Source organism: Schistocerca americana, chromosome 3 (assembly GCF_021461395.2).
Source record: "Schistocerca americana isolate TAMUIC-IGC-003095 chromosome 3, iqSchAmer2.1, whole genome shotgun sequence".
NCBI classification, from domain to species: domain Eukaryota; kingdom Metazoa; phylum Arthropoda; class Insecta; order Orthoptera; family Acrididae; genus Schistocerca; species Schistocerca americana.
The window spans coordinates 690,173,474-690,196,896 of record NC_060121.1 but is presented as its reverse complement, the minus strand read 5'-3'; the positions used below and the strand labels follow the sequence as shown (position 1 = coordinate 690,196,896).

Sequence of the window (23,423 nt, the reverse complement as noted above, 5' to 3'; positions counted from 1 at the left end):
CAGTGATTTCGCCTCGTACGTTGCCGTTCGCTTTTTCGCTGAGAATTTGAACTGCAGTGCATAATACTGGCACGTGGATTGCGCTAACCGAGTGAGGTGACGTAGTGGTTACCACACTGGACTCGCGTTCGGGAGGATGACGGTTCAAATCCATGTCGATCCTGATTTAGGATTTTCGTGATTTTCCCAAATCGTTTTTTGGATACGCCTATTAGCTGCTAGATGAATATTATTTAAAATATGGCTGAGAACCGTGGCCATCCCAGTACCTGAATCGGACGCATGTGATCCGCGGGTCGCATTTTGGCGACCATTGGTTCAGACGACCGGTTTGGGTTAGGTAAGATAAAGACACCCACTGACGTTGTGCTTGACAATGGGGGCAAGTCTTACGAAGTATGCAGACAACCTTGTAGGTAGGGCAACCACAGGTATGAGTAGTCATCTTGGATATTAATAAACTGGCTTAGCAGCATTTACTCCTTTATTATTGGATCACTATCGGTTTCGTGGCACAAAAAGGCACATCTTCACATGAACATCTACATAACAATAAACCCAGAAGGGATAACTCTGAGATACACACTAGTACGGTAAATTATTTTAAGATTTTTAATTAAAAAGAAAATATTAAAACTCTTACATGAGAATACCATGTTAGAACTCGCACAACTAAAACCCAGCCATAGCTTATTTCTGGAACGGTTAGTGTGTCACCTCTTTCTCGTCCCCTCGCTTTGCGGCAATGCGATTGGTCGCGATCGCCTATTATTTAAAAAAATTCGCTTGTTGAAAGAAATGACTGCTAGTCGACTAAAATTAAAGTATATATTCGAAATGTTAGGCTGATGGTTTTGCAAGGTTTTTCTTAATTTCTGACTTTGCGTATTATTTGAACAATTAGTAAGTTGTAATATCACTGTGTCTCTGTCCTGTTGCCAGTGTTGGTTGTTTCGATGATTGGTAAATAAAGTGTGCTGTTGAGAATCCTTTATGGACTTGGTCATTTCATTCCGCGCAGTCCTGCTACCAACGTATCAAAAATTTAGAGCGGAAAACCTCTGAACCTTTCCACCCAACATTCATTGTCCGTCGGAACAAAACACCGCTAAAGGGCGGTATGTCATAGAATAAAACAGCCGGAGTCCAACATAGCTGCTACGTCCTAAACAAATTGTTCCATAGTGATCCATAGGTGAGAAGAAAATAAATGAAAACCATTTAGACCTAATTTTGGGCCAGAATGAAAATCCAAGAAGCGGCTGTCACAAAATGATCACTAAGACAGAGCACGCAGCCGCCTCCCCTGTTAGCGATTCCGTATCGGTCGGGGAAACGGTAAATGCGGTTTTCGGGTTCTACTTTTCCGTCAATAGCTATTTACTTGATGGGTTTGGTCCAGGTAGAACATGCCTCCGTTTTGTGGCAATCACACCTCGATTTTTCATTCTGGCTCAAAATTTATTAGATCTTAAGAGTTTCCATTTATTTTCTCCTTACCAGTGGATCACTATGGCACGATTTGTTTAGCATCCATACACTATATTGAAATCCGACTGTTTTGTTCTAAGACATACAGCCTTTTAGCGGGGTTTCGTTCCCACGGACAAGGAGTGTTGCGTAAAAAAATTCTGAGCTTTTCCGCTCTAATGTTTCAGTTATGCGGGCACTAAAATTTTGATATTCTACTGTAAATTTTTTTAATAATTTTAAACAAATTAGAATCTTAGCTTTTGGATTTATTATTATACAGATGTTCGCCTGAAGATGTGGGTTTTAGTGCCACGAAAGCGGTTATGATCCAATAATGAAGGACTAATTCCAGCTGAAGCCAAGATGGCGAAGAAGTATGTTTCCATCCGCAGCTGAGTGGTCAAGGGGGCGGACTCCTTTGTGAGGTACCCTGGTTAGATTTGCGATACTGCCAAAACTTTTTCCTTGACGGAAGACTACTACGGGTACACTCAGCCTTGTGAGGTCAAATGTGGAGGTACTCGACTTATTAGTAGCCAAGATAAAGAAACCCGATGACAAGAGGGAAAGCGATACACTGACAACAAGCTGCTGCATAGCGGATCCGATGGAGTCTTTGGCAGAGGATGATACGGTGGTCGGTCGGAATCTATTGACACGTTTAAGGCCAGAACGTAGAACTTGAAAGGAATCAAGCCACAGTCAGAGGACTTGTCGAACCTAAAAAATCGTTCGACAACGCAGTACTGTGCAGCATGTTTAAAATTCTCAGAAAAATAGGTATATGGGATGTGCTGCGTTCGGCACTATGACCTAGGTTGGCAGCACCCGAACTGTTATTCTAGGTGGGCCATACTTCATGTTGACGCTGCTTCAGACTTCTGACAGAGAGAATGGCTTATCTGCGCGAACGCAGCACGGAAAAGGGAGTGACGGCACGTCTAGTTGAAACAGGTACTGCGACTAGGCACGAAGCTGTCGGTGATTGTGAAGGAACAGACGACACGTATGTGTTTAGTTGGCTATGCGTAAGCGGATGGGATCGTGGGCTGTCGCACGGAGGACTGACTTGTGTATGCTTGGTACGAACGGACTATACGCTTACGGAATGTAAATAAGCCTGATGCACAGAAACCGAGAGTCGTGGCTGTGTCGGACATTTACTTCCGTCAGGTACTGTGTTCTGATGGTTGTCGCCATTTCATGGTTTTCCATTCTTATGGTATACTGTTACTTACTTATGAAACTGTTCTCAAGTATTTTATGTGTTGTGTGAGCTGTAGAGATTCAGTGGCATACATCTTCCGTTTCTGATGTTATAAATATTTCATTCAAACGTGTGTTGTCAGTTGTAACCGCAACGGTGCCTGCTTGTGAAGGTGGAAGGAAGATAGAGAATAGTCGTAATCACCTACCTCTTCCCAGTAGGAACTGAAATTAACCGAACAGTGCGTTTTTATTCCTGTTGTGATTTCGTATTACTCCAGACTGGTGTTGGAGAAAAAGGCGAAGATACAGACGTAGCCCAACGTAATTTTGAAAAGGCGAGTGTGCGGTTGATTTAGTGTCGGACATCGTTTCTGAGAAACTGCAGATTTATCAAGGCAAGATAAAAGGTCTGGTAATTTTCTGATCAGCAGCTAGATCACGACAAATGCGGACGGGCTCCACGACAACACTTTTGCATTCCTTTTACGAATAGCTGCAAAGAAAGCTGGTAGTTACAAGAGATTAATTGAAAGACATATATTTGGGTTGCCAAATGAATCACACGAAACAGCAAGACGGTTCTTTGCTGGCCCCAGAAACACTGTGAAGCTGCGCCTCCCTGTATTATCATAGCCAGTGTTACAGGTACTTATTAATACTTGTGGAATCTCTGGTCCATATATTTCATATTTCATAAACATCAGTATACTTGCTTACTTCTTAGATCATAAAACGCTTGTGTAGGACGCATGTTTCACTGAAACTTTGTAGTGCTTGGGTCTATCGCTGGTCTGTTTCAGATACAGTATAAGAAATTGTATTCTGATTATCATATGATGGAAGTCGTAGGCTGATGATGTGTATTGATGTGACAAGTCACATGGGATACCCCGCAATATCGTGTGGGACCTTCTTTTGCCCGGCGTAGTCAGCAACTCGATTTGTCATGGACTCAACAAGTCGGTAGAAATCCCCTGCAGAAATATTGATCCATACTGCCTCTATCGTCATCCATAATTTTGAAAGGGTTGTCGGTGCAGGATGTTGTGCACTAAATGATCCCTTGATTACCTCCCACAAATGTTCGATGCCATTGATGTCCGGCCAGATGGGTGGCAAAATCATTCGCTCGAGTTGTCCAGAAAGTTCTTCAAACCATTCGCCCAGTGACAGGGGGAATTGGCATCCACAAAAATTTGTTCGTTGTTTTGAAAGATGGAGTCCATGAATGGCTGCAGATGGTCTCCACGTAGCCAAATATACCCATTTACATTCAGTGACACTTTCAGTTGGGCGCAGGACCCAGTCCATTCCAGGTAAACACAGCCCACACCATTATCGAGCCGCCACCAGCTTGCAAGGTGCCTTGTGAACAACTTGTGTCCATTCTAAGTAGGATGTTTAGGTTTTTATGTTGGTAACGCCATGTAGCGCTCTATATGAAAATCACTGATTGTGCTGTGTGAAGGCTGTGGTTGGTTTGCATTGTTGGAGTAATGTTCGCCATTGTAGTGTTGGGCAGTTGGCTGTTAACAGCGCGTAGCGTTGCGCAGTTGGAGGTGAGCTGCGAGCAGTGGTGGATGTGAGGAGAGAGATGGCTGAATTTTGAGAGCGGACGATGTGGACGTGTGTCCATCCGAAAGAGTAAATTTGTAATAGTGGATATCATGGACTGATATATAATATATATATATATATATATATATATATATATATATATATATATATATATATATATATATAAATCACTTTGAACACTATTAAGGTAAATACATTGTTTGTGCTCTATCAAAATCTTTCTTTTGCTAACAATGCCTATCAGTAGTTAGTGCCTTCAGTAGTTTGAATCTTTTATTTAGTTGGCAGTACTGGCGCTCGCTGTATTGCAGTAGTTCGAGTAACGAAGATTTTTGTGAGGTAAGTGATTTGTGAAACGTATAGGTTAATTTAGTCAGGACCATTCTCTTTTAGGGATTATTGGAAGTCAGACTGCGTTGCGCCAAAAAATATTGTGTGTCAGTTTAAGCACAGTCATGTATAATTTTTCTAAGGGGACGTTTCATACCATGACTTCAGGGGATGTGCGCCATATTCGCACTGTACCATCAGCTCTGACCAACCGAAATTCGGACACACCTGATCAAGACACGATTTTCAAATCGTCCAGGGTCCAATAGAGACGCTGCAGGTGATGTCATGCTGTTAGCAAAGACACCCGCGTCGGTCGTCTGCTGGCACACTTCATCAACGCCAAATATAGCCGCACTGTCCTAACGGATACGTTCATCGTTCGTCCCACATTGATTTCTGTGGTTGTTTCACGCTGTGCTGTTTTCCGTTAGCGCTGTCAATCTACCAAACGCCGCTATGTGGAACTCGGAATATTGAATTAAATATTTCCGAAATGAATGTCTCATGCGTTTAGCTCCAAGTACCATTCCGTGTTCAAAGAGTGTTAATTCCTGTCGCGCGTCCATAATCACATCGGCAACCTGTTCAGATGAATCACCTGAGTACAAATAACAGTCCCGCCAACGCAATGCCTTTTATACTTAACGTACGCGATGATACCGCGGTCGAATTAATAAACTAATGAGAGTAAACCAAAGAAATAGAGTAGCAACAAATAGCAAAATAAAGAAACGTGGTTCCCGGGTTCGATTCCCGGGGGGGTCAGGGATTTTCTCTGCCTCGTGATGGCTGGGTGTTGTGTGATGTCCTTAGGTTAGTTAGGTTTAAGTAGTTCTAAGTTCTAGGGGACTGATGACCTAAGATGTTAAGTCCCATAGTGCTCAGAGCCAAGAAGAAAGAAACGTGCTAGCGAAAAACTTAACATAACTTGGAACATAGTAGAAGATAAAGTTAAGGAAGTCAGTAAGAATCGCTACAGAAAGAAATTCTTACAAAATTCATGACCATTCACATTCAAGTGTAAGTAATCGGAGAACCGAATTTTGAGATTTTGTGTGGCGCTTCGAAAGATTTTATAAGAACTGCATTCTCCAGCTCTTGTTTTCAACTCGGCGATTCTTACTGGGTAAGTTGTGTACAATTTGTTTTTGAGATAGCCGGACAAGCAAAAACGTAATGTATATCCACAAATCTTGTAATCTTTTGGGCCAGCGAATAGGTGTCAATCTGAAATTACGTGACTATCAAAGAGCTGTCGAACGGTTGTCGTTGACGCTAAAAGAATATACACAAATATTCAGATATTTTATAAGATTTCAAAATAGTGTCATGATTGGCTACTTTTTTTAAACGTTCAGAAGAGTAAACTCGTGCCCTCCACAAAACGAAATAAACGTACTGTTCTATATTATAAGTAGAACTGTTGAGTTGGTCTGTGTCTGCGTAAAATGATTACTACTTCCCCATCCCACACAGAGACATAAGTAAAGAAAAGGAGTCGTCAGAATTTCCATTACAGCTTTCAAAATTTTCTCGCGACACCTTTCACGACAAACAGCAAGATGACCTAATATTTGTAGTACTGCCAGGATGGAATGTTATGTTTTCTGTGCTTTTAGAACAACTAAAAGCCAATCAACTGTGAGTACATGAATCAAGGCAGACTCACAGTTTCATAATATCCTATTCAGTATCCTATGATATCGATGTCACAGTTGGAATCGATCAACTCACACAAATACCTGTGTGTAACAGCTTGTAAGGACATGAAATGGAAAGATCACATACTCAGCCGTGGATGAAGCAGGAGACAGACAGCGATTCATTGGTAGAATACTAAGAAAATACAGTCAGTCTGTAAGGTAGACTGTATACATAACACTCGTGTATTTACACTTCTACAATTACACCTGTACTCCGGAAGTCACCATACGGTGTGTTGCGGAGGGCACTTTGTGTACGTGTAACTTTCCCCTTTCTCTTTCTCAGACTGGTATATTTCGCGGGCAGAACGATTGCTGCTAAGCCTCCGTGTGGGCTCAAATCGCTCTGATTTTATCTTTGTCTTTTACCGAGGTGAACATACCAGGAATAATATGTTGGTTGACAAAAATGGTTCAAATTGCTCTAAGCACTATGGGACTTAACATCTAAGGTCATCAGCCCCCTAGACTTAGAACTACTCAAACGCAACTAACTTTAGGATATCACTCACATCCATGCCCGAGGCAGGATTCGAACCTGCGACCATAGCAGCCGCGTGGTTGCGGACTGAAACGCCTAGAACCGCTGGACCACTGCGGTCGGCTATAGGTTGATTCTCTGAGGAACGTACGCCCCCTGAATTTTACTGGAATACTACACAATGGTACTGAACCCCTCTACTGCATCGTCTGCCATTGAAGTTACTAGAGCATGTAAAGCTTTCACGCTTATTAAATAAATCTATAACGAAACAAGCTGCTCTTCTTTGCATCTTATCTGTTTCCTCCATCAGTCGTATCTGGTACGGATCTCGTACTGACGAGCAGTATACTAGTATTGGCCGAACGATCGTTTTGTAAGCTACCTCCTTTGTCGATGGATTACATTTGATCTACATCGATACTCGCAGTCCAACTTACAGCGCCTGGCGGAATGTACCCCGTACCACTGCTAGGCATTGTATTACTTTTCCTGTACCATGCGCAAATTGAAGAGCAAAAAGCGACTGTCTGTATGCCTCCGTATGAGCCCTAATTTCTCGTATCATGTCTTCGTGGTCCTAGCCCGCAATGTACTTTGGAGTTCAATGGAATCGTTCTGCAGTCAGCTTCAAATGGCGTTTCTCTAAATTTTCCCAAAAGTTTTTCTCGAGAAGAACGTCTTTTTCCCTCCAGGGATTCTCATTTGAGTTCCCAAAGCAACTCCATAACGCTTGCATATTCTTCGAACCTACCAGTAACAAACGTAGCAGCCAGCCCTGTGGATTGCTTCGATGTATTCCTTCAGTCCGATCTGGTGCGGATCCCAAACACTCGAGTAGTACCTACTCAAGAATAGGCTGCACTAGCGTCCTATATTCGGTCTGCTTTACAGATGAACTACACTTTCCTAAAATTCTTCCAGTAATCCGAAATGGACCTTTCCTACCAGAATCCTTAAATGCACGTTTCACTCCATATCGCTTTGCAACGTTATGCCCAGATATTTAAACGACCTGGCTGTCAAGCAGAACACTACTAATACCGTAACTGAACATTAAGGGTTTGCTTCTTCTATTCATCCGCATGAACTTAATTTTTTCTACATTTAGACCTAACTGCCATTCATCACACCAACTGGACATTTTGTCTAAGTCGTCCTTGTACGGTCACTCATCGTCGACATCTTATCATACACCACAGCTTCATCAGCAAACAACCATAGATTGCTGCCCACTCTGTCAGCCAAATCATTTATGTGTATAGAGAACAATGGTGACGTATCATACTTACCGCGTCACTACTGCCGTTACCCCTGTCTCTGATGAACGCTCGCAATCGAGGAGAACGTATTGAGTTCTATGAACCTCAGAAGTCTTCGAGCGAATCACATATCTGTGAACCTGTTACATATGCTCGTACTTTTTTAACAGCCTGTAATGGCGCATCGTGCCAAACGCTTTCCGGAAATATGGAATCTGCCTATTGCTTTCATTCGTAATTCGCAGTATATCATGTGAGAAAAGGGCGACCTGAGATTCTCACCAGCAATCCTTGTAAAAGAGTACTGATTGGCGGACATGATCTTTTCGGTAGCAAACTGAAATTGGGGGTTTTGATCAGTAATTTTGCACGCCATTCTTTTGTCCTTCTTATGATGCGTTGTGCAACAACCCTTCCCCACCCCCCTCCGCCTCCGGGTGAATGGGCAGCCTGATCACTCTAAGATATACGGCCACGCGATAGAATTTCGTCCACAGTCGCCGCTGTTTCCCAAGGTGCGACCCAAGCGAGGCTGCGGCACCAGCGGCAACGGGATGGAGAGAAGTGCAGTCGAATTCAATCAGACTTTGAACTACTTAGATATTTTACTACAAGAAGGAAATGACACGGTAATACTGTCGTGACTCCTCAACTTGATTATGAAGAGGGAGAAGATAAATAATATTTTTCCGGCACGTGACAGTTTGTAACATTTTGATTGACAGGCACCTTGTAAAAAACGACACCAAAATCATACTTTATTTTAGGTTAGTTTGAAAATATTTTGCACCTTACAGGAAAAAGTGCAACTTGTTTCAGAAATCCATCAGTTCAGCTGAAAAACTCACAGCGACGCTCAATTTTTGCTGTAATTAACAAATTTTGGTAAAAACTAGTAAAATAATTTTTCTCTTTGACACAGTACTAACATTTTAACAACACGTAACGTTTTAACACATCATGGAACGTTAAGTATTTCCTCATTTATTATTTAGAACGAATCTGTTCAGACGCTAATTGAACCCCTTCCTGCTACATCATGCCACATTTCTCCTTTAAGGTGCAAACTGTGAAACGTTTGGAAAATAGATATTTGTTAACACTCTTGCGTATAATTTAGTTAATAACTTCTGCACAGTACTGAATCACTGTGGTAAAAGTCCTTACTTACTCTCCTACCATCGACAGGAACGAACACAGAGACAACAGACTTTATTCATTAAAATGAAAACGTGCTTTTAAGAAACTTACAAAATGTAATGATAAATTAAACAACACTTTAATTTTATTTTAGAAGGAAATACGTCATGACCCTAAGATAACCATTCTCAAATAATATCAATCTGAAACTTCCTGGCAGATTAAAACTGTGTGACGGACCGAGACTGCCAGGAAGTTTCATATCAGCGCACACTCCGCTTCAGAGTGAAAATCTCATTCTGGAAACACGCCCCAGGCTGTGGCTAAGCCATGTCTCCGCAATATCCTTTCTCCCAGGAGTGCTAGTTCTGCAAGCCTCGCAGGAGAGCTTCTGTGAAGTTTCTAAAGAATCTAAAACATATCACACACCAATCTATCATTTGAGCTGTGTCTGGAATAAACATTTATTGCCTGCCTGAAGATACATAAGAAACAGTTCTGTACATTAGAATATTTCTTCAGTTTAGTTCATTGCCATAAAACACAGTATTTTCTAAGGAACGGAAAGGCGAATTAGGAATGAAATATTTGTTTGCAGATCAACAGGTATATGAAATCCGGAACAGTCACATAATACATATCAAGTTGCATTAAAATGCTGTCTTCAAACACTTAGATTAACTTATCACTATCGTCCGTTTCACAGGTCTTCCTTAGTCACACGGTTGAGAACTTCCTCCCTAAGAGGCAGCGACTTCCAGAAGTTCACTCGCTCCTGGAACAGCCCCTTCTTCATTTCCAGCTTAGAGCCTATTTCCAGGTATTCCAGCTCACTGTCAGAAGCTACTCTCGGCCAGGGTAGTGGCTCATCATTAGGCGTTGGATTCCTAAATATAGAAAAATTAACAATTATTTATTAACTGACGCAAATCTATGAAAATACATGTATTTTCGCTAGACACCTTTTACTATCTGTAAAAAATTTAATATCTTTTAGATTGGATTCCTCAGAATACCTTAGTTTTGGAGAATAGCTTTATGTCACAGTCCATTCCATAAAAAATAAAAATAAAAATTCAAGTCAAGTATCAGAAGACATGGGGAAGTCCTTAATTTTACTTCGTTTGCGTAAGAAAGAAAGATTTCAAAGCATAATTTGAAATGACTGTAGAAAAAGCAACGTCACGTGGCAGTATTTCCTTCGATTTCCATACCTAGCCAATTTCAATCCCTTGATCATCGTTCTCCACCGTAGTGCCATGCGAACTTCTCCTACGACCATGAGTATCGATGGAGCTGGAACAGTGTTCTAGGTCCAAGCAGTAGAAACTGCCCGATGGCAGCAACATGGGTAGCTAGATCGGCGTGTCCGAAGCTCTTCCCCGTGTCATAATCCTCACTACCCACGATCAGCTGGTGGAAATACTGGCACCTCTCATCGACTTATGGTGCCGGGACAGACGTCGCCCCAGGAATTACCTGCCTTACGAGTTGGTTAAGGATGGGAGAAATTTTGCTCCCTCGCCAGACAGTGGCATCGGTATGGACGCATCTGGCGTAATAGATACTGTAACTTGATCGACTCGTATGTAGTATCATCCTGCCGAACCAGGAACACGAGAGTTAAATGGGAGGAGGCAACACCATTAAATATCCAGGTTCTTCGGCGGTTCGACCATATCACTGCTATCTAGGAAGTATTACAATTCGCAGCATAACTGTCTCCTAATAATAATATCCATTCTTGTGTACTTGGGATTTTGTATTAATTTACTGTTTTGGGGTTTCGCTGTGGTCCTCGTCTCTTTCACTACGCACAGTATATGGAGTATCTGGAGGGATACTAAACATCCAGTCGTAGTCCTCAGCTGCACTAAATACTAAATTACGTCAAATGGTATTATGGATTTATCTATTTTAGTCTTATTATTAATACCGATTTTCAGACTACTTTCGAAATTACTGTATTGAGTTCAATTGATTGCTGACGTTTACGTGCTGTAGTGCCAAAAGTAAAATGTTGTCAGGCAAACTGTACGTGGTACAGATATGTTCAGTTAACAATTATTGCTCGTAGCTATTACCAGCCTAAGAGGGTGAATACCTCCTATACGACTGCTGAGAACAGATCCGGTGGTGCGGACTCTTCTTTAAATTGTAAATTGATACATACAGATACAAATACACTCCTGGAAATGGAAAAAAAGAACACATTGACACCGGTGTGTCAGACCCACCATACTTGCTCCGGACACTGCGAGAGGGCTGTACAAGCAATGATCACACGCACGGCACAGCGGACACACCGGGAACCGCAGTGTTGGCCGTCGAATGGCGCTAGCTGCGCAGCATTTGTGCACCGCCACCGTCAGTGTCAGCCAGTTTGCCGTGGCATACGGAGCTCCATCGCAGTCTTTAACACTGGTAGCATGCCGCGACAGCGTGGACGTGAACCGTATGTGCAGTTGACGGACTTTGAGCGAGGGCGTATAGTGGGCATGCGGGAGGCCGGGTGGACGTACCGCCGAATTGCTCAACACGTGGGGCGTGAGGTCTCCACAGTACATCGATGTTGTCGCCAGTGGTCGGCGGAAGGTGCACGTGCCCGTCGACCTGGGACCGGACCGCAGCGACGCACGGATGCACGCCAAGACCGTAGGATCCTACGCAGTGCCGTAGGGGACCGCACCGCCACTTCCCAGCAAATTAGGGACACTGTTGCTCCTGGGGTATCGGCGAGGACCATTCGCAGCCGTCTCCATGAAGCTGGGCTACGGTCCCGCACACCGTTAGCCCGTCTTCCGCTCACGCCCCAACATCGTGCAGCCCGCCTCCAGTGGTGTCGCGACAGGCGTGAATGGAGGGACGAATGGAGACGTGTCGTCTTCAGCGATGAGAGTCGCTTCTGCCTTGGTGCCAATGATGGTCGTATGCGTGTTTGGCGCCGTGCAGGTGAGCGCCACAATCAGGACTGCATACGACCGAGGCACACAGGGCCAACACCCGGCATCATGGTGTGGGGAGCGATCTCCTACACTGGCCGTACACCACTGGTGATCGTCGAGGGGACACTGAATAGTGCACGGTACATCCAAACCGTCATCGAACCCATCGTTCTACCATTCCTAGACCGGCAAGGGAACTTGCTGTTCCAACAGGACAATGCACGTCCGCATGTATCCCGTGCCACCCAACGTGCTCTAGAAGGTGTAAGTCAACTACCCTGGCCAGCAAGATCTCCGGATCAGTCACCCATTGAGCATGTTTGGGACTGGATGAAGCGTCGTCTCACGCGGTCTGCACGTCCAGCACGAACGCTGGTCCAACTGAGGCGCCAGGTGGAAATGGCATGGCAAGCCGTTCCAGAGGACTACATCCAGCAACTCTACGATTGTCTCCATGGGAGAATAGCAGCCTGCATTGCTGCGAAAGGTGGATATACACTGTACTAGTGCCGACATTGTGCATGCTCTGTTGCCTGTGTCTATGTGCCTGTGGTTCTGTCAGTGTGATCATGTGACGTATCTGACCCCAGGAATGTGTCAATAAAGTTTCCCCTTCCTGGGACAATGAATTCACGGTGTTCTTATTTCAATTTCCAGGAGTGTATATGGAGATATAGTGTTTATATATGCTGATATGTCGGTTTTAGGTCTTCATCATATAGTTACGCCACCTAACATGATTTGGGGGCCCTTCAGCGACTACCGTATTTGGATGATGCTTATTTTTTTGCACATCGGCACTGTCTCTGTGTGGTTACCATTTCGCACTTCCACAATAAATGAGTCTTTTGTGTCTATTTTATACTGAATGTGCGCTTATTGTTACCAATATCATTTTATTGCGTTTTCTATTACCTTATTACTATGAATTAATAACGGTAAGAAGACTACGTGCAGATAACAAAAGGTGCCATGCCACATATAACACTGATGTTTACGATTCAAATGGTTTGAAAAAGCAGATCGTTGATGACATGTAAAATGCACTGGCATGCAGGCTTGGCATAATGGCTAGCTTTTTTGTTCTTTTTAAGTCAAATGCCCAAACTGGGCTTGACATCCTCGCAGCGGATAAGCAGAAAACGCTGGGCGTTGCCTGACGTATGGCATAAAGTTTCATGATAAGAGCGCATTGCGGTGGACATAGCATCACTTGAATGTAATCTGCAACAGATGAGCACATTATGCTACAAATTAAGTCAGACCACGATATTAGGACATCGACACATGTCAAATTCCTGGGCAGGCACAATGTTGAAAAGGTGTTTGATCACACAGTACCGCATAATTGTTATAATTATGGAAAATCCCAAGGCATATGTATTCCTGTGCTTTGTCCTTTGTAATAAACCGTAGCTGCGTAGCACGAAATGGATGCGCAACTAATTTAAGACATGGGGTCCCTAACTTGCAGTATATTGCAGTGCCCATGTTAAGAAAAACTCTGTAGTGTTTCTTCGGACATCCATACATGTCCGAAGAAACAGGCACTTCGTCGTTTGTCTTAAGAACACAAGCACTGCAATACCGTGTTTATCCGCGGGTACCAGGGAATGACTTTCAATTAAAATGTCCTCTCATGTACGGTAATTACATAATGCATGTAGGGATACCGGTTATGGTCCAAGAACGACGACATAGGGGGTTAAGAGGCTGGCTATGAGTCGTGCACGTATAGCCAAAGCGGCTAAGGCGACCGCTAGCGTAAAATACGGGTTCGAGTCCCGGTCCGATCAAAATTTTCATTGCTGTCATTCCCTTACGCAGCTGATGGTTGTTGGTATTCGCAACTGCGAATACATGTCATGACTCAAATTTGGACGCGCAAGGCAAAGTGTTTGTAATAATTCAGTGCTGTGAGATACTCCTTTTTGACACGTATGTGTTACTGTCACTTTTATTAATCTAACGGCAATCCGAACGGTTTTTATGGTTTTTCAAATGATTCTAAATATGTAGACGTTTTGATGATAATCATTAATACGCACGACAAAACCCTTATGTCTGTGTAGCAATTGCATATTTTGTAATTTTCATTTATTATACTGACTGTGATGATTAATACAGGTGCTCTGATTATTTCCTATTTTAAATACGATACGCTCTTTGTCCACGGACGCGCGCTTGAGAACGAGTTGTGCCCTAAAGCCATCGAACATTTCCTGTTACGACTGCTGGCTGTGTTTGCCTTCAGTTTGATTCTGACTTGTCAAGTGAGCATATGTATGTTGTGAAATTTCTCTGCCGTCCCCGGATAATGCGTGTATTGCCAGTTTCAATCGGTTGTTGTTAAGATCAGGCACTTTCAGTCCAGGTATGTTAATCTAATAGTTCACTACCCCTCATATATTTATTTTTATATTGTATTTTACTGTTGACTTACATTTAAATTTGCATTCTAGCCTCAACACGTCAGGCTTTACAATGAACCAGTCAGTTAGAAACTAGTCTCCAAAATATACTTATTGCAACTGGGACAGATTTATAATAAACACTTCATGAAATAAAAACTTTGCTGGTCCTACATCAACAAAATGTAGAAATAGTCCACTTGTGGCACTCTATAAACATGCTGAAAGCGGAACTCAGAATACGCCTGAAATAGAAGTATACGCATCCATGCATGTTTTCATACCACACGTTTAAAACAAAAACAAAAACCTAGTTCCACAGACTGAACTGTTTGAATAGTATTTAAATGAAAGACCATTTAGGTCGTTAGAGACAGAGCACAAGGATGAATAAGGAAATCAGCCATGCCTTTTCCAAGGGAACTTCCCTCCATTTGTTTGGAGAAATTTAGGAACATCACGGAAAATCTAATTTTGGATGAACGGATGTGGATTTGAGCTGTCGTCCTCCCGAATGTGAGTGCAGTGTAAACCTTTGCATCACCTCTCTCGGTAACTTTTTAACACAACACTATTAGATATCCTAAGTTTATGCAATAATAATTATATTTAACATTTCGCAATGTTGACAGTAACTGATCCTCTGGGCCACCCCTTTCATAAGTACTGAAGCACAATATTACCTTGTTAAATTAAATCACAGCAGTAGCTACGAGAAACTGCTCCCACTTCAAACTACATCGTATTTATACGAGGTGCGGCTAGACAAAAACCGGACTGATGCTGGAAAAAACATTTATTTACAATTATTTACAATTTCATGTTATCTCCTTCAATGTACTCTCCTCCTCGGTCTCTACACCGCTCCATACGAATTTTCCACTGTTCATAGCAATGCTGCAGATCATTTCCGGTGAGTCCATACATTACTTCCGTCGCTTTTTCTTTTACTGCTTCAACAGTCTCAAATCTAGTTCCTTTCAAAGCTGACTTGACTTTAGGGAAAAGAAAAAAGTCACAGGGGGCCAAATCAGGTGAGTAGGGTGGATGATCTAAGATGGGAATGTTGTGTTTTGCCAAAAACGTCTTCACTGACAACGCACTGTGAGCTGGGGCATTGTCTTGGTGAAGGATCCATGACTTTTTTCTCCACAAATCGTTCCGTTTTCTCCGTACTCGCTCACGTAGGGTAGCCAGGACGCTAATGTAGTAATGCTGATTCACTGTTTGTCCCTCTGGTACCCAATCAATGTGCACAATCCCTTTGATGTCAAAAAAAAACAATCATCATTGCCTTGAATTTCGATTTTGACATTCGTGCTTTTTTTTTGTCGTGGAGAACCAGGAGTTTTCCAATGCATCGATTGGCGTTTAGTTTCGGGATCGTAAGTAAAAAACTACGATTCATCGCAAGTAGTAACATTTTGTAAGAAGGTGGGATCACTTTCAATGTTTTCCAGGATGTCAGAACAAATCATTCTTCGGCGTTCCTTCTGTTCAATTGTGAGACACTTTGGAACCATTTTTGAACACACTTTGTTCATGTTGAAACTTTCATGAAGAATCTGCCTAACAGTTTCCTTGTCAACTCCTGTTAACTCAGACACTGCTCTGATTGTTAAACGGCGATCTCGTCGAACAAGTTTACCGATTTTTTCAATGTTTGCATCAGTTTTTGCTGACAATGGTCTGCCAGTGCGAGTGTCATCACTGGTGTCTTCGCGGCCTTCTTTAAATCATTTAAACCACTCAAACACTTGTGTTCGCGATAAACAATCATCGTCGTACACTTGTTGTAACATTACAAACGTTTCACTTGCAGATTTTTCTAGTTTGAAACAAAATTTGATGTTAACACGCTGTTCTCTCTCTACACTCAACATTTTCCGACGCACAGACAAAACGTCAACTACTTAAAACAGACGCCACGGGCAGACTGAGTGCAGGAGGCAGATGAAACTCGAGCAGTAGGTGGAGCGAGAGTCACGTGACAGGCCACGCGACTTTCAGCCTTATTGCATTCGTTTTATTGTTTCACCAGTACTAGTCCGGTTTTTTTCTAGCCACACCTCGTACAATAATAATAGACTCTGAAATGCACGGCAGTCTCACGAAATTGTTCCAAATGATTCAAGAAACTGGGCTTTCAACTATACCAGTACTTAGTTACGCACTGATCAAAATCTAAATCTGAATACACTGATAATCCAGATCACTACCGCTGCCCACCGCAGCGTTGAAGGGCGCCTGGTGGCGTCTTGGGCACCTGACGCGGTAGCAAAAGTATGTAAGTGGCGCAGACACGGCGGGGGAGCACTCTAGGAAACACATGGGCTGCAGAAGCGGGAATCCATTGAGATAAGCGACTTTGAAAAAGGGCAGATTATTATTACGCAGAGCCTGTGAACGAATATCTCGAAAACGGCAAAGCTGGTAGAATGTTCGCCTGCTACTGTCGTGAGCATGTACGGAAACAGGTAGAAGGCAGTGAAAGTACCGCTAGGAGTTAATGGTAGGACGTCCACGATTCTTCACAGAAAGCGGCGTTCGGAGGCTTGCCTGCTCTGTAAAGTAGCCGGCCGTGGTGGCCGTGGTTCTAGGCGCTACAGTCTGGAACAGCGCGACCGCTACGGTCGCAGGTTCGAATCTTGCCTCGGGCATGGATGTGTGTGATGTTCTTAGGTTAGTTAGGTTTAATTACTTGTAAGTTCTAGGGGACTGATGACCTTAGAAGTTAAGTCGCATAGTGCTCAGAGCCATTTTTTAAAATAGGATAGAAGATAATCAGTGACCCCTCTGCCGAAAAAGACAAGTCTGGTGCACCCACAAGTGTCTCGTAGCACACCGTTCATCGTACATTGTTGAATGTGGTGCTCCGCAGCAGACCACCCCTATGTGTTCGCATGTTGACTCGACTATATCGTTAATTACGATTCAAGTGGGGACAAGACAATAGGGATTCGACCGTCGACCAACGTAAACGTGTCGGCTCTTCGGGAGAATCACATTTTTTCTGCACTAGGTCGATAGTCGTCTCGGCAAACGCCATCATCGAGGTGAATGGGAATTCGAAACGTGCAGCGCTCTACGGACGCACGCTGGTGGGAGCAGTACTATACTACGGGAGACATTCTCCTGCGCTTGTATGGGATCTGTGGCAGTAATCGAAGGCACGGTGACAACTACGAACCACGTGCATCCCTTCATACTTGGTGTCTTCCCCGACGGTGATGTCATCTTCCAGCAGTAAAACTTCTTCGTGTCTCTGAGTAAGAACCATGCTACAGAGATTTGAGGAGCGTTATAGTGATCTCACGTCGACGTCTTGGGGACCAAAGTCCCCTGATGTAAATCCTATGAAACCCATCAGGGAAGCAATCGGGCGCCATCACCATGTACAAAAATCAGTTGCCCGTTACTTACGCTAATTACATGACCTGTGCGCAGACATCTAACGCCACATAACTCCACAAACTTACCAGTAAACTGACGTTCCAAAGACGGACAAACAACCTATTAACCAGCTGGTCATAATGTTTTCGCTCATTAGTGTATATTTACGGTTTTTATCCCTATTTGATTCTATTTGCGTATTACTGTACACTAGCACCAGTCATTATATCATACGAAATAATAATCACAAAACGCAGATTTTTTCCTACTTTTCCTTAATTAACTGAAAACATTATTCTGCGAGAGATACAGGGTGTCTCAAACTTTAAGGGTCAAACTGAAACATGTGATAGTTGGTCTCCAACCGATTTCATTGAAGAGCCAAAGAAACTGGTACACCTGTCTAACATCGTTTAGGGCCCCTGCAAGCAGGCAGAAGTGCCTCAACACGACGCGGCATGGACTCCACTAAAGATGGCTAAAGTAGTACTGTAGGGAACTGACACCAAGAATTCTGCAGGGCTGTTCATAAATATGAGTACGAGGGGGTGGAGATCTCTTATGAACAGCACGTGGCAAGGCATCGCAGATATGCTCAGAAACGTTGATATCTGGGGAGTTTGTGACCAGCGGAAGTGTTTAAACTCAGAAAGGTTCTGAACGTGTGGGGTGTCGCATTGTGCTGCTGGAACTGCCAAAGTTTGTCGGAATGCACAATGGACATGAATGGATGCTTACGTACGTGTCACCTGTCAGAGTCGTATTTAGACGTTATCAGGGGTCCCATATCACGCCAACTGCACACGCCCCACACCACTACAGAGCTTCCACCAGCTTGAGCAGTCTCCTGCTGACATTCGATTTCCAAAGATTCATGAGGTTTTCTCCATACCCGTACACGTCCATCCGTTCGATACAATTTGAGACGAGACTCGTCCGGCCAGGGAACATGTTCCCAGTCATCAACAGTACAATGTCGGTGTTGACGGGCCCTGGCAAGGCGTAAGGCTTTGTGTCGTGCAGTCGTCAAGAGTGTACGAGTGGACCTTCGGCTCCGAAAGCCCACATCGATGATGTTTCGTTGAATGGTTCACAAGCTGAGACTCGGGTCCAGCAGTGAAATCTGCAGCAATTTGCGGAAGGATTGCAGTCCTGTCACGTTGAACGATTCTGTTCACTCGTCGTTGGTCCCGTTCTTGCAGGATAATTTTCCGGAAGCAGCGATATCAGAGATACGATGTATTACGGATTCATTGTACCCTCGTGAAATATACGTACCGAAAAATTCCCGCTTCATCACTACCTCGGTGATGCTGTGTCCCATTGTTCGTGCGCCGACAATAACAGCACGTTGAAACTCACGTAAATCTTGGTAATCTGCCATTGTAGCAGCAGTAATCGATATGACAACTGTGCCAGACACTTGTTGTCTGATACAGGCGTTGCCGACGGCAGCGCCGTATTCTGACCATTTACAATATCAGTATTTGAATACGGATGCCTATACCAATTTCTTTGGCGCTTCATTGTATTTTGAGATGGGGAACCAGTGGTCGGAAATGCATATTTATTTTGTTATTGGCGTACACAGCATACGCCGAATAACAACAACGTAGCTGATAGAATACGTCCAAGGTGAAGACCGCCAGTCTAAATGCAGGCATGGCAATGACACATGAAGTTCTGCCGCATTCTCGCAAAGGTCACGTGTGTTTATTGTAGACTGGAACATGCAGTGGGTAATAAACGACACACACCTCTGACCACCTCTGTCTGCTAGGGCCCAAGCTGTGTTTAACACTCATCTAATTCGTGTGTTAGTATGATGTCTGCTAGGAGTAACTGATGTTTGTTTTCCTTATTTTGGTGCGCTTAATACGGTTTTAAATAATGTCTGCCGGAATGATTTTAGCATGATGTCTGCTGTGAGGAATTACTGTTCTTTTTGTACTTAATACTCATCAGTTTTCTAGCAATAGAGGACACCGAAACATCCTGAAGAAGATCCCAGCAGAGGAGTCGAAACGTTGATTATTTTAGAAGGAAATATGACGTGGCCTAACAACCCAGAAGATTTTAACTTTAGTGGCAACGACCAGGAAAGCCTGCAGATTTACATAATACTCATATAATTCGTGTTCTAGTGTGATGTCTGCTGTCAGTAACTGATGTTTTTTATTTCGGTGTGCTTAATACACATGTGACATGGTGTTAGTACGGTGTCTGCCTAACGTTCTTCTTTTTGTGTTTAATGCACATGCAATTTGTTTATTAGTTTGATGTCCGTTAGGAGTAACTTCCTTTTTTTCTTGGTGTGTTTAGCGCTCATGCAGTTCATATGGCGTGGTGTTGGTATGATGTATTCTGGGAGTAATTAATATTTTTTGTGCTTATTACTCAGGTTATGCATCTGTTAGCGTATTTTATGCTGAGAGTAACTGATCCTTTCACAGCGCACTTAATACTCATGTAATCTCTTTATACAAAAGGCAATGTCCTGACTCATCATTGCCCAGTGCAGACCGCTAAGGATAGGAACTTGAAATTGGGAGAGGCTGTTGATCTTATAATGTAGGCGTCGCTTAAGAAGGGATTCTACTAAATAGAGGATGACAATTTTTTTTTTTAAATGAGTCAGAAATGTTCGTTATTAATGCAGAAACTAGACCCACCAAAAGTGGTATTTCGTTTAGCAGTAGAAATACCTGTTTCAACATTTTTGGTTAGAAATTTAACCCGTAGGGGGTTGAATAGGGGATGAAATGTTCTACGAATATATTTCATTGTGAAATCGTTTGTGAAAGATTAATTTTTCAAAATTGGTGTTCGGCTTCTTGGCTGAAAATAAAGCGATATTTGACTGTTTTTGGAAATTCAGCCCTCAAGGAGGTGAAATAGGGCTAGACTGATTCACTCACTCATCATCGCCAGTAGTCGGACTAAGAGAGCATCAGAAAATTTTGTTAGTGTGGGTTACACACATCAGAGGTAAGCATACATTCAGAGGCAAACCTACTGTTCTGCTACATGTCAGCCCTTAACCTATTGTTCACTTTTGACTGACAAATCCTTAACCTGTAGTTATACACTTCTTTACATCAAATTTCTTCCAAATTAATAAATCATCCCACCAATCCTGATGAGGTCACGAGTTTTCCCCAGCCACCACAAGGGTCGCTGCCATCCCCCCCCCCCCCCCCCCAAATCCCTGAAAAATGGCGGTAAATTGAAATTTTTGTAGGAAATTGAAAAATGGTGGGAAATTCAAATGTATTTGTGGAAATATCAAAAGTTGTGTGTTCATCATGACATTCAAGGGCACTCTGTCCTATTTCACAACACCAACATCAGAGAGTGCTGTTGACCCTCTGCCGCTCCCCACTCCACACTCCACACTCCCCACTCTGCACTCCCCACAGCAAACTCCCCTCTCCCCTCTGCCCTCTCCTCATCCCACCCCTCACATCACCAACACGAAATTGGTGGAAAGGAACTCAGTCTATGCTGGGCTGCTGGATAGGGTGGGCACAAGTCTTTATTTTGGATGTAGTGTGGTATATCGTTAATTTAAACTATTTGAGTTGCCATTGATCGAGCACTAGATGTAGCTCCATCCAGTTTTGTCAATAGCTCCTAGATCTGGAGTGAGTATTTTCACTACTAGTCCAGCACTGTAGCAGAGTTGCTACAGCCAATCTAGTCAATAGTCTTATATCTAAAGGATGGGCAATAATGGTAGGATAGCAAGCTATCACTGAAGGACAGGGCAGTAGCCTTCTGCTAATCTACAAGTGAGTAGATGCTGTTGAGAGGAACTCAAATATGGTTACTGATAATATTGGAACAGTGACCCATTGCCCCACTGTGCTGCTTCATCCTGCCACTATATACAGGACTCCTGTTGCAACATCATTTGGAATGTGTGAGGTTACGGGCGAGTTGTGGCGCCCTAAAATTATTCTAAGTTCAGAGTTGGCGTGACCAAGCTGGGGCCTCTTGGTGGATCGTGGCCCGGCAGCACCACATTGTGCTGAACGTTAGCTTAGCAACCGCATGATGCTGTATAACGGCCGGTCCAACCACGTAGCTGCGAATTCCAGGGGACTCTGTGTTAATGAAGGCGACTCACCGGGAGTGCCAAAGATGGCGGACTTTGTGAAACCATAATGGCAGACATTTCACGGTTCATATAGAAATCAATAGTAGCCACATGAATCATGATACCTCAAAGAGAAACATGTACATTACCATTATTTGTATGACGAGTCTAGTGGTGTAATAAGATTTTCAATAACTTTATTAGTTTAAAGTTTAGTATCTGACAATAAATTATACAAGTAACACCCAGCAACAAATTTCCAAAATCTAAACGGTTCTTCAGATTTTGTCGACCGACTTGTCTTTAGAAAGCTATTAGTGTAAACCAAAGTTGGTATAAATTACAGGCATGTAAATTGAATAGTACATGAGTTATTGGAGGTAAAGTGGCCAATTAGTATCGATCGCATCAGGCCATAAGTACTCCACAGCTACACGAAATAACGGTATCAGTATGCTTAAGCCGGCCGGTGTGGCCGTGCGGTTCTAGGCGCTACAGTCTGGAACCGAGCGACCGCTACGGTCGCAGGTTCGAATCCTGCCTCGGGCATGGATGTGTGTGATGTCCTTAGGTTAGTTAGGTTTAATTAGTTCTAAGTTCTAGGCGACTGATGACCTCAGAAGTTAAGTCGCATAGTGCTCAGAGCCATTTGAACCATTTGAACCAGTAAGCTTATAAATATATTTATTCGACTATGTCTTTGTTTATATCCGATATATGCTATTCATGAAAAAATTAGTCAGTTATTTACTGTGTTTTAGAAAGCACAGAGATGTTAGGCTACTGGCCTACTTTTACTTGCTATTCCTTTGATATGTGTCTATTTAATTTGTTTATGTATTTAATAATGTGTGTTAGAGCGTGTTTATGGTCTAGCCATAGGAATATTTATGTAATTTCAAGTTATTTGAATGTAAATCCAGTATTTCGAATGTGTTTCAAAATGTTTGTGAGTGTGCGTTGGCTTGGAGACATGATGGAAGCGCTATCGCCAATCACAGTGCAGACTTGTGGGCAGTGCAGCGAGAGGGACAGTCGCACAGGACACGGGGAGAGTGCAGGACGCGAAGCCGCGACGTACGGCCGCAGGAGAGACATGGAGAGTGTGGAGCGGTTTGTGCGTGGTCGCGGCATATAGAAATATTTCGGAGTGCCGACTTGTGCAGTTGTGAGATTTCCGTGGCTTCTACAGTGAAGATGTAGTATGCATTTAGAAGTGAATATCTTGTGAGCTATGTTGCTGTTCATAAATAATTACTTGCAGTAGGGATGTATTGTTTCCCTGTTATTCAAGTTATATATTATTTAATTGCTCGACCATCTACACCAGTAAGTGCTTTGTAGAAATATACCACTTTCTCAAAAGTACTTCTACTATCGTACTTATCATTTAAAG

General features: G+C 43.1%; 1 protein-coding gene across 1 annotated transcript in view; it reads right to left on the bottom strand.

Moving 5' to 3' along the window:
* Positions 1-9,627: 9,627 nt before the first annotated feature.
* LOC124605468 (venom carboxylesterase-6-like) overlaps positions 9,628-23,423 on the bottom strand; it is a 165,630-nt gene continuing 151,834 nt past the window's right edge. The window contains exon 10 of the mRNA XM_047137169.1: positions 9,628-10,066. The gene's annotated coding sequence lies outside the window, so the exon portion shown is untranslated. The remainder of the gene's footprint in view (positions 10,067-23,423) is intronic.